General features: G+C 43.5%; 1 protein-coding gene across 3 annotated transcripts in view; it reads right to left on the bottom strand.

Annotated features, from left to right (window-relative positions):
* LOC139468286 (zinc finger MIZ domain-containing protein 1-like) overlaps positions 1 to 12,228 on the bottom strand; it is a 412,922-nt gene that overhangs the window by 303,891 nt on the left and 96,803 nt on the right. For all 3 annotated transcript variants that reach the window (XM_071250157.1, XM_071250160.1, XM_071250161.1), the window contains exon 3: positions 6,583 to 6,675. The gene's annotated coding sequence lies outside the window, so the exon portion shown is untranslated. The remainder of the gene's footprint in view (positions 1 to 6,582; positions 6,676 to 12,228) is intronic.

Raw genomic sequence — 12,228 nt, 5'->3', positions numbered from 1 at the left:
AATTGAAATATTTGCATATGAAAATAAATAGATGGAGTAGTGGGGAGACATTCTCCACAGGTGGAGTTCTGGGGTGACATTCTCCACAGGTGGAGTTCTGGGGTGACATTCCCCACAGGTGGAGTTCTGGGGTTACATTCTCCACAAGTGGAGTTCCGGGGTGACATTCCCCACAGGTGGAGTTCTGGGGTGACATTCTACACAGGTGGAGTCTGGTGTGACATTCCCCACAGGTGGAGTTCTGGGGTGACATTCTACACAGGTGGAGTCTGGGGTGACATTCTCCACAGGTGGAGTTCTGGGGTGACATTCCACACAGGTGGAGTTCTGGGGTGACATTCTACACAGGTGGAGTTCTGGGGTGACATTCCCCACAGGTGGAGTTCTGGGGTGACATTCTACACAGGTGGAGTTCTGGGGTGACATTCCCCACAGGTGGAGTTCTGGGGTGACATTCTCCACAGGTGGAGTTCTGGGGTGATATTCCACACAGGTGGAGTTCTGGGGTGACATTCCCCACAGGTGGAGTCTGTTGTGACATTCCCCACAGGTAGAGTCTGGTGTGACATTCCCCACAGGTGGAGTCTGGTGTGACATTTCCGACAGGTGGAGTCTGGTGTGACATTCTACACAGGTGGAGTCTGGTGTGACATTCCCTACAGGTGGAGTTCTGGGGTGACATTCCACACAGGTGGAGTTCCGGGGTGGCATTCTACACAGGTGGAGTCCGGGGTGACATTCCCCACAGGTGGAGTTCAGGGGTGACATTCCCCACAGGTGGAGTTCCGGGGTGGCATTCCCCACAGGTGGAGTTCTGGGGTGACATTCTACACAGGTGGAGTCTGGTGTGACATTCCCTACAGGTGGAGTTCTGGGGTGACATTCCACACAGGTGGAGTTCTGGGGTGGCATTCTACACAGGTGGAGTCCTGGGGTGACATTCCCCACAGGTGGAGTTCAGGGGTGACATTCCCCACATGTGGAGTTCCGGGGTGGCATTCCCCACAGGTGGAGTCCGGGGTGACATTCCCCACAGTTGGAGATCCGGGGTGACATTCTACACAGGTGGAGCTCCGAGGTGACATTCTACACAGGTGGAGTTCTGGGGTGACATTCCCCACAGGTGGAGTCTGGCGTGACATTCCCCACAGGTGGAGTCTGGCGTGACATTCTCCACAGGTGGAGTCTGGCGTGACATTCCCCACAGGTGGAGTCTGGTGTGACATTCTACACAGGTGGAGTCTGGTGTGACATTCCCTACAGGTGGAGTTCTGGGGTGACATTCCACACAGGTGGAGTTCCGGGGTGGCATTCTACACAGGTGGAGTCCGGGGTGACATTCCCCACAGGTGGAGTTCAGGGGTGACATTCCCCACAGGTGGAGTTCCGGGGTGGCATTCCCCACAGGTGGAGTTCTGGGGTGACATTCTACACAGGTGGAGTCTGGTGTGACATTCCCTACAGGTGGAGTTCTGGGGTGACATTCCACACAGGTGGAGTTCTGGGGTGGCATTCTACACAGGTGGAGTCCTGGGGTGACATTCCCCACAGGTGGAGTTCAGGGGTGACATTCCCCACATGTGGAGTTCCGGGGTGGCATTCCCCACAGGTGGAGTCCGGGGTGACATTCCCCACAGTTGGAGATCCGGGGTGACATTCTACACAGGTGGAGCTCCGAGGTGACATTCTACACAGGTGGAGTTCTGGGGTGACATTCCCCACAGGTGGAGTCTGGCGTGACATTCCCCACAGGTGGAGTCTGGCGTGACATTCTCCACAGGTGGAGTCTGGTGTGACATTCCCTACAGGTGGAGTCTGGTGTGACATTCCCTACAGGTGGAGTTCTGAGGTGACATTCCCTACAGGTGGAGTCTGGCGTGACATTCCCCACAGGTGGAGTCTGGCGTGACATTCTCCACAGGTGGAGTCTGGTGTGACATTCCCTACAGGTGGAGTCTGGTGTGACATTCCCCACAGGTGGAGTTTCGGGGTGACATTCCCCACAGGTGGAGTCTGGTGTGACATTCCCCACAGGTGGAGTCTGGGGTGACATTCTACACAGGTGGAGTCTGGTGTGACATTCCCCACAGGTGGAGTCTGGTGTGACATTCCCCACAGGTGGAGTATTTGGGTTACATGGATGAATATATTTCCAATGAATTAGTTTTAAAAATCATTTATACAAATAAGGTATTGATAGGAATATACAATAAACATCAGTTTTGTCATTCAAATGATTACCCATATGGAACCACAACAGTTCAGATACTCATGTGGTGCCATATCAGTTTCTATGTCACATAATACGTAGCTTGGTGATAAATCTATCTCTATCAGTGTTGATCTCCTCGACAAGCATATAGTCTCCAAAATAAAGTTGCATATCAAGTTCAATAAAAGTTTTTGGTTTGTTTGTGTGTTGTTTAACACACACTGAGCAATATTCCAGCTATATGATGGCGGTCTGTAAATAATCGAGTCTGGACCAGACAATCCAGTGATTGACATAATGAACATCGATCCATGCAATTGGGATTGATGGCATGCATCAACCAAGTCAGTGAGTCTGACCACCCTATCCCGTTAGTTGCCTCTTACGACAAGCATGGGTTGCTGAAGACCTATTCTACCCCGGAATCTTCACAGGTCTCAAATATTAAGGAACCCTGAAGCCTCCCAATTTGTTGAGCTGAGAATGGGATGAGTAGAGGCTGATGGAGATGTGAATAGTGTGAGGGGAGGAGAGGGAGCGTGGAAGATGAACGGTGGTGGTGATTGTTGTATTAAATATATACTCTGAGGTCTGTATGAGAGCTTAATAATTTCTCTTCATTACATAATTGCCAATATTATGAGCATCTTGTATTGTTGTGTTTTGTTCATTTATATATTAAATACAATAGTGAAACTTCATTAGTCCAGACACTGTTAATCCGGAAACCCCATCCTCCTGACAACTCTTCAGAATGTCTTTATATCTTTAAAAGGAGATTACGACTTACCATTGATTTGTTAATCCAGAAATTCGTAAATCTGGACGATTTCATTGGGAATGGCAGTGTCTGTATTATCTGGGCACCACTGCATTGTAACAATTATTCCTGTTGCTTTGGTCTGCATGTTTTTCTTGAAATGACTTAACTATATGTATGATAATACGAAGTAACTATCTGTGCATGTAGGGCACATAATTACAATGTAATTAAAATGCAATATCCATCCTCCAATTGTGGATGTTACGAATAAATGTCTGTGAATATATTCAAATACTTATTGCAGACATGGTTAACAGCCTATTGAGATGAGTGTTGATGTAATGTCACATAACAAAAGCATAGTGTTTGTTTTCTTCCGCTTCCAGCAAAAGGTGCTTTTTAAACACACTTGATTGTCCTTCAGTTCATTTAAAAAACACATCGGCTTTTGTGACGCAAGCTTGTAATTATTCAAGCAGTATGGAACAGACAGAACATGAGATGAAAGTAAGACAGACGTAACTGTTTCCATTCACGTGTCAACATGACATTGATTCCGGAATATTTCAAGTTTGAAAAATATTATTGAAGTTCTTACATATCTTATTACCTGATATTGACAACAGTGACAAGAGGGCACACTGACTTCAAAGATGATGTCTCAAACACATCTTGATACAATATGCATTAAAACAGCCATGTTCTGCTCGTTGGTGTAGACAAATGCCTTCTGCATGTGCACTGTGATTGGGGTAAATGAGGTCTCTATTGGTGGTGTACGTGGTGTGCTGTGTGTGTAATAAGGGTAAATGGGGTCTCTAGTGGTTGTGTGGTGTGCTGTGTGTGTAATAAGGGTGAATGAGGTCTCTAGTGGTTGTGTGGTGTGCTGTGTGTGTAATAAGGGTGAATGAGGTCTCTAGTGGTTGTGTGGTGTGCTGTGTGTGTAATAAGGGTAAATGGGGTCTCTAGTGGTTGTGTGGGGTGCTCTGTGTGTAATAAGGGTAAATGGGGTCTCTAGTGGTTGTGTGGTGTGCTGTGTGTGTAATAAGGGTAAATGGGGTCTCTAGTGGTTGTGTGGTGTGCTGTGTGTGTAATAAGGGTGAATGAGGTCTCTAGTGGTTGTGTGGTGTGCTGTATGTGTAATAAGGGTGAATGAGGTCTCAAGTGGTTGTGTGGTGTGCTGTGTGTGTAATGAGGGTAAATGGGGTCTCTAGTGGTTGTGTGGTGTGCTGTGTGTGTAATAAGGGTAAATGAGGTCTCTAGTGGTTGTGTGGTGTGCTGTGTGTGTAATAAGGGTGAATGAGGTCTCAAGTGGTTGTGTGGTGTGCTGTGTGTGTAATGAGGGTAAATGGGGTCTCTAGTGGTTGTGTGGTGTGCTGTGTGTGTAATAAGGGTAAATGAGGTCTCAAGTGGTTGTGTGGTGTGCTGTGTGTGTAATAAGGGTGAATGAGGTCTCTAGTGGTTGTGTGGTGTGCTGTATGTGTAATGAGGGTAAATGGGGTCTCTATTGGTTGTGTGGTGTGCTGTGTGTGTAATGAGGGTAAATGGGGTCTCTAGTGGTTGTGTGGTGTGCTGTGTGTGTAATGAGGGTAAATGGGGTCTCTAGTGGTTGTGTGGTGTGCTGTGTGTGTAATGAGGGTAAATGGGGTCTCTAGTGGTTGTGTGGTGTGCTGTGTGTGTAATAAGGGTAAAATGAGGTCTCTAGTGGTTGTGTGGTGTGCTGTGTGTGTAATAAGGGTAAAATGGGGTCTCTAGTGGTTGTGTGGTGTGCTGTGTGTGTAATAAGGGTAAATGAGGTCTCTAGTGGTTGTGAGTTGTGTTGTGTGTGTAATAAGGGTAAATGAGGTCTCTAGTGGTTGTGAGTTGTGTTGTGTGTGTAATAATAAATACTTTAAAGTTAGCAAAAGATTATTAAATCTATCTCTTAATGTTATGGTAGTGTCTTTGGGTATAGCAAGAATGGAACTGACAATTGAATAATTGAATCTGTACTTGAATCAATCCTGACCTATTAACAAAAATACAGCACAGGTCACTTCAGGACAATTTTTTCATGTTCTTGTGACTGTTAAAACCACTCATGTTTATTTGATTCTCTGAGTGAAAATGTGAAAAACAATATCAAAAGGCACTGTAGCTCACTTGAATGGTTCTGAAATATTAAAATATAATCCCAAAGGTCACAAGGCAAAAGAAGTACAAGCAAATGAAATGAGAGTTTCTACACAAAAGAAACTCACAGAATGTTCATTGAATAATACATTGATTCATGAATAACTGGTTAAGAAAAGGGCCATATTACGTTTTCATCCTGATTTCCACAACATGTTATACACAGCGACACATGAACGTACAAGACTGATGCTGTTTCTAATATCACAATACACATTAAAACATAACATGTGTTATTTCCTATTCCACATACCACATACCGTATGTATATCACATTTCATAATGTTACATTCAATTAATATTTTCATTGTGGTTGCTGAAGAAGCCATGCTTAATTCTGACTAGTTCTAAGAGCACAGTTAGATATACCACAGCTGGAATCATCCAAAGTCTGTGCTTAATTGACCTTGGGTTCAGACGGACGAAAAAAATGAGAATTTTACAAAGAATGGATCAACATATGGAAAATGTACCATAACATATACTGACTGTTTACTCTCAGCACTGTTCCAGCCATATGACAGTGGTCTGTAATTAATCGAGTCTGGCCCATAATGCAGTGATTGACATCAGGAGCATTGAGGTTGCGAGTGAGTGAGTTGGTTTAACACCACTTTAAACAGTATTCCAGTTATATCATGGCGTGTCAGCTTAATGTGGGAGGAAAGCCCGAAGTGATGCAGGTCTCAGACGTTTACCACTTCGGTGAAACCCACGAGCACGGGTATGGTGCTGACAAACCTAGAAACATAACAGGGATTCGAACCCACAATCATAGGTTTCTGGCGTGCCCAAGGGACGCAACTCTGCACAGCGAATCGCGGCGCCTTAGACGACTGGGCCACCCGTGCCCCCTCAGGAGCATTGATTCACATAATTGGGATATGATGACACAAAATCAATCAAGTCACTGAGCCTGACCACCCACTCTATTTACATGGCTCTAACGACAAGCTTAAGTTACAGGGGCCTATATTCATACCCAGAATCCCCCACATCACTGGTAATGAAAATAATAATTATATTTCATATACCTAAATGTCATTAAATGGAGGGAATTATAAGCCCCAAGACCCAATGCTGCCAACCACACTGAAGATAGGGTCATGTTCATTAAATAGACGTCAGTGTGTCTGTAATTTTCAACTTTCCTCAGAGCTATTTCGTTCTAAAAAACATTATTACATGGAATATATAAGTAGGTTCCTATGCAATAGACGACACAACAGGTGAAACATACACTGCTGGTTGTACACCGAATAGCTGCTGATCACGCCACAAGTCAATCCACATGCATTATTTATAACATCGCCTCCAAATAAAGGTCTCGACTAAACCTACTACAGGGCAGCCAACGATGAAAAGACATGTCGTAAAATATGTTCCAGTCGGGGAAAATTAATTTACAAGGCGACAAAGTACCTAGTTATCATACCTGATTATTTACACGGCCCGGATCAATACCTCCCTGTAAAGGTGTGGACTGTCAAGTCTGAAATTGACACAGCGGCCAGGCCTTAGTGGTTACCTGCAATGTACAATGTAGACAACAGTCAGTTGCTTTTCTATTCTCATAGACTTGTGAGGGAATTTACAGCCCAAGTAGTTTGTATGTTGTAGGCTTAATGTGCCTGTTTGCCGTGCCTGACGGTTTGTTTAGTCTTAGGTAGGTTAAAACAACCGTTTCGATGAGCGTCTCCACAACACTTCTTGAGAGGTTTTAGAGGGGGCTGTTTACCATCAAGTGCACTGTGATTTATCGCACTTGTTACACACTTACTAACATCAAGTTCAGTTGTAGAAACAACCAAACAGGCCACATTGGAACTTGCATGGATGTCACTTAGTCCCGAGAAAAGAGACAAGTGGTTTTTTGGTTGAGCTAGGAAACACTAAATAAGCTGTTTAAGATAATAAAATGTGTTTGAGTGAGTGAGTGAGTGAGTGAGTGAGTGAGTGGGTGGGTGAGTGAAAGTGAGTGAGTGGGTGGGTTAGTGAGTGAGTGAGTGAGTGAGTGAGTGAGTGAGTGAGTGGGTTGGTTAGTGAGTGAGTGAGTGAGTGAGTGAGTGAGTGAGTGAGTGAGTGGGTGATGTAGGTCTCAGATATTTCCCCTTTTGGAGAAACATACGAACACAGGTATGGTGCTGAAAACATAGACACATGATCATGGTAAACTAGGATTCGAGGTTTCTTGCACGCCTAAAAGATGCAACTCTGCACAGCTTTGGAAAGATGGAGAAAGATGCTAGAGATGTTGAGTTTAAGGCTACCCGTTCTTTCTCCTTGGAGAACGCATCATTAGATCACGCTTTAAATTACCACTGGCCATGATATTCAATGAAGTGTTAGAGCCTGGTGCTGTTTGTACCACATACAAGGATATCTATGGACATCTTAATCGATGCATGTCATGAATATTGTGAAACACTGGTTTCTGTTTAATTTAATCACGTTTATTTAATATATTTAGAGTGAGTCTCTTCTCAATTCCATTGGAAAAAGAATACAACTCCTCATGAGGTCATAATTCTGTCAGACTTACATGCATTTATCAGTTCTGTCTGTCTCACCTGACATCAGTTCTGTCTGTCTCACCTGACATCAGTTCTGTCTGTCTAGCCTGACATCAGTTCTGTCTGTCTTGCCTGACATCAGTTATGTCTGTCTCACCTGACATCAGTTCTGACTGTCTCACCTGACATCAGTTCTGTCTGTCTAGCCTGACATCAGTTCTGTCTGTCTTGCCTGACATCAGTTATGTCTGTCTCACCTGACATCAGTTCTGACTGTCTCACCTGACATCAGTTCTGTCTCACCTGACATCAGTTTTGTCTGTCTCACCTGACATCAGTTCTGTCTCACCTGACATCAGTTCTGTCTGTCTCACCTGACATCAGTTCTGTCTCACCTGACATCAGTTCTGTCTGTCTCACCTGACATCAGTTCTGTCTCACCTGACATCAGTTCTGTCTGTCTCACCTGACATCAGTTCTGACTGTCTCACCTGACATCAGTTCTGTCTCACCTAACATCAGTTTTGTCTGACTCACCTGACATCAGTTCTGTCTCACCTGACATCAGTTCTGTCTGTCTCACCTGACATCAGTTCTGTCTCACCTGACATCAGTTCTGTCTGTCTCACCTGACTTCCGTTTTGTCTGTGTCACCTGTCATAAGTTCTGTCTCACCTGACATCAGTTTTGTCTGTCTCACCTGACATCAGTTCTGTCTCACCTGACATCAGTTCTGTCTGTCTCACCTGACATCAGTTCTGTCTCACCTGACATCAGTTCTGTCTGTCTCACCTGACATCAGTTCTGTCTCACCTGACATCAGTTCTGTCTGTCTCACCTGACATCAGTTCTGACTGTCTCACCTGACATCAGTTCTGTCTCACCTAACATCAGTTTTGTCTGACTCACCTGACATCAGTTCTGTCTCACCTGACATCAGTTCTGTCTGTCTCACCTGACATCAGTTCTGTCTCACCTGACATCAGTTCTGTCTGTCTCACCTGACTTCCGTTTTGTCTGTGTCACCTGTCATAAGTTCTGTCTCACCTGACATCAGTTCTGTCTCACCTGACATCAGTTCTGTCTGTTTCACCTGTCATCAGTTCTGTCTCACCTGACCATTTCTGATTGGGTCACCCAACTGTCCCCATCTTATGTTTGTTAATTGTCTCAGTTCTCACTGTACTGTCAGCTGTCTTCCCCCTTACACCAAGCGCTCAGTGAGAAGTGTTTCAATCAGCCCTGTTTTGTCTGAGACAGTCATTGTTCAGGCAGCAGCCGAAGCCGAGTCACAACAATCCCAAAAGCAGCCTGCTGTGTGGCATGTCTATGAATCACATCGGACCACAAAGAGACTGCACATCCATCAATTATTTTATCAAAATGCTATCAAATCTGTCAAAACGAACATGCAAATCTTCTGCCTCATTTCTGCTAATTCATATCCCCTTCAATAGATTATTCAAAGTCTGTGAGTTATGAACAGATGTCATTAGCTCACAGCTATTGTCAATTACGTATACTGACAACCCGTCAAAAACTGGGCTCTGACACCAGCAGGAAGAACTAATTGAGTGAAATGGATAACGGATCACATTTCACTCATCTTATTATGCACTTTGGAGAGAAAGAGAGCCTTGACTTTATGAAGAACTGACAGTCATGGTGAAAATGTTACAGTATCACCACACATATTGAATAAAAGCTACTTAAGGCTTAAAGTAACCCAGATCTTTACAGGCTTAGAGGATGGGATTGTCACGCAGTAAGGGTCTTGCGCTTCCTGCTTTTCCATTTGCACTGTTGCATTTACAAAGCTGTGAGATGTTTCATGGCATAAAGTGCACACTAAGTGAAAAATAGGCACAAATATTTGGAAGCAAATGACACTTATTTTATTCATACAATACTGATGAAAGGATCTTACACTAATAATGAAAGAAAATACTAAATGCATAACTTTGTTCCAAAGGATTGAACATTGTCAGACAACTAACCGTTCCCTTACTCTAGTCATACAAAACAATCTTTCTGACTTTTCAAAGCAGTATATAAGGACTTTATCCTGACCACCTGCAGAGCCCACAATACTCAGTAGCTGTTAGTGGGAGTAGTTGTTAGTGGGAGTAGTTGTTAGTGTAGTAGTTGTTAGTGGCAGTAGTTGTTAGTGGGAGTAGTTGTTAGTGTAGTAGTTGTTACTGGCAGTAGTTGTTAGTGGGAGTAGTTATTAGTGTAGTAGTTGTTAGTGGCAGTAGTTGTTAGTGGCAGTAGTTGTTAGTGGCAGTAATTGTTAGTGTAGTAGTTGTTAGTGGTAGTAGTTGTTAGTGTAGTAGTTGTTAGTGGGAGTAGTTGTTAGTGGGAGTAGTTGTTAGTGGCAGTAGTTGTTAGTGGCAGTAGTTGTTAGTGGAGTAGTTGTTAGTGGGAGTAGTTGTTAGTGGCAGTAGTTGTTAGTGGCAGTAGTTGTTAGTGGCAGTAGTTGTTAGTGACAGTAGTTGTTAGTGGCAGTAGTTGTTAGTGGCAGTAGTTGTTAGTGGAAGTAGTTGTTAGTGGCAGTAGTTGTTAGTGACAGTAGTTGTTAGTGGCAGTAGTTGTTAGTGGGAGTAGTTGTTAGTGGCAGTAGTTGTTAGTGGGAGTAGTTGTTAGTGTAGTAGTTGTTAGTGGGAGTAGTTGTTAGTGTAGTAGTTGTTTGTGTAGTAGTTGTTAGTGGCAGTAGTTGTTAGTGGCAGTAGTTGTTAGTGGCAGTAGTTGTTAGTGGCAGTAGTTGTTAGTGGCAGTAGTTGTTAGTGGCAGTAGTTGTTAGTGGAAGTAGTTGTTAGTGGCAGTAGTTGTTAGTGGAAGTAGTTGTTAGTGTAGTAGTTGTTAGTGGCAGTAGTTGTTAGTGTAGTAGTTGTTAGTGGGAGTAGTTGTGAGTGGCAGTAGTTGTTAGTGGGAGTAGTTGTTAGTGTAGTAGTTGTTAGTGTAGTAGTTGTTAGTGGGAGTAGTTGTTTGTGTAGTAGTTGTTAGTGGCAGTAGTTGTTAGTGGCAGTAGTTGTTAGTGGCAGTAGTTGTTAGTGGCAGTAGTTGTTAGTGACAGAAGTAATCCACAAGATAACAATTGAGACCTTCAGTAATTCCAGAAAGAGGTTAATTTGTTTGTTTATAATCCTGTACTCTGCAGTATTTCAGTTAAGTGACCGTGATCTGTAAATAATCGAGTCTGGACCAGAAAAACTAGTGATTGATATTGTGAGCAACATTCCATGCTGTCACAGTACGAGCAAGCTAATCACCTGACCATCTGTCCATTGAAGTTGTCAGTTACGACCTGCATAGCTTGCTGGGGACCTATTCTAACCCTGCATCCACAAGAGGAGCTAGTAATTATCATACCTCCGTGTCAGAATGATGAGATCTGATTGGTCCATGTGATCTGTGTAACCTGCCTTGGAGGGGAATAAATTTCTCAGCGGGGGAATAAATCTCTTATACCCCGCCACAAAGCAATACAGGCTGCACATGAGGCAGGATTTCTAAGAGGCAGAATAAATCCCTTTTTCCGAGACAGACACTCATGTACTATCCATTCTCAGGAGACATTGTGACCACCCAATACTCAGTTGACAGATAGAATGAGTGCAGGTTCAGGTGACCTGACAACAAGGCTAAGGTATGACAAGGTATGACAAGGTATGACGAGGTGTGACAAGGTATGACAGGTTGTAAGAAAGGTATGACGAGGTATGACGAGGTGTGATGAGGTATGATGATGTATGACGAGGTATGACGAGGTATGACGAGGTATGACAAGGTGTGACAAGGTTTGACGAGGTATGACCAGGTATGATGAGGAATGACAAGGTATGACAAAGTATGACAAGGTATGACAAGGTGTGACGAGGTATGATGAGGGCACTCTGGGGTCTTGCAAGCAAAAGAAAGAAGCTATAGACATCAGCCATATGAACATTAATTATCATCACAATATTTCAAAGTTTTCAGTAATCTTACAATTTGACAATTCCAGAAAGCTACTAGTCACAATGATAAAAAACGGTAAACTCATTTTTGAGTTCCTGATCATAGCTATTAACAAAATCAATTTTCAATCGAAGTATCTTTGTGTTCTCAAAGGTAAATATTTTGTAAGTTAGGGGGAATAAAATGTCCATGATATGCTTCAATGTGCCCTTTGGAGGAGTTTGTGAAGAGTAGTGCTACATGCACATCGGACCCTGTCAGAACATTACGTTAGAGATTCGAAATACATGTATAAGTGACCACCAAATGTTGACTGGTAAAAAAGGACCAGAACACTGTTACAATTTGGCAGTTGTACGCAGCAGCTGGTGATGTCCAAAGCTGAAGCTGTAGAGGAACAGCTGTAGTGGAAAAGCTATATTAATCACAGCACCAACACAGATCCATTGATGTCATGCAACTGTCTTGAGTTAAATTCATTATCAACGAGGGCAATGAGATCACATCTAGTTTCAAAGAAATAAACTTCACCTAATCTTCTGCCTTACCATCAATACTTTTAGTTCAATACATTTCTGGTTGCAACTTTATTTGCAGAAGAATTCCATGTG

Source organism: Haliotis cracherodii, unplaced genomic scaffold (assembly GCF_022045235.1).
Source record: "Haliotis cracherodii isolate W230 unplaced genomic scaffold, xgHalCrac1.p SCAF_2, whole genome shotgun sequence".
In the NCBI taxonomy this organism is placed as follows: domain Eukaryota; kingdom Metazoa; phylum Mollusca; class Gastropoda; order Lepetellida; family Haliotidae; genus Haliotis; species Haliotis cracherodii.
The sequence above is the reverse complement of the archived record's forward strand: the minus strand, read 5'-3'. Positions and strand labels throughout refer to the sequence as shown.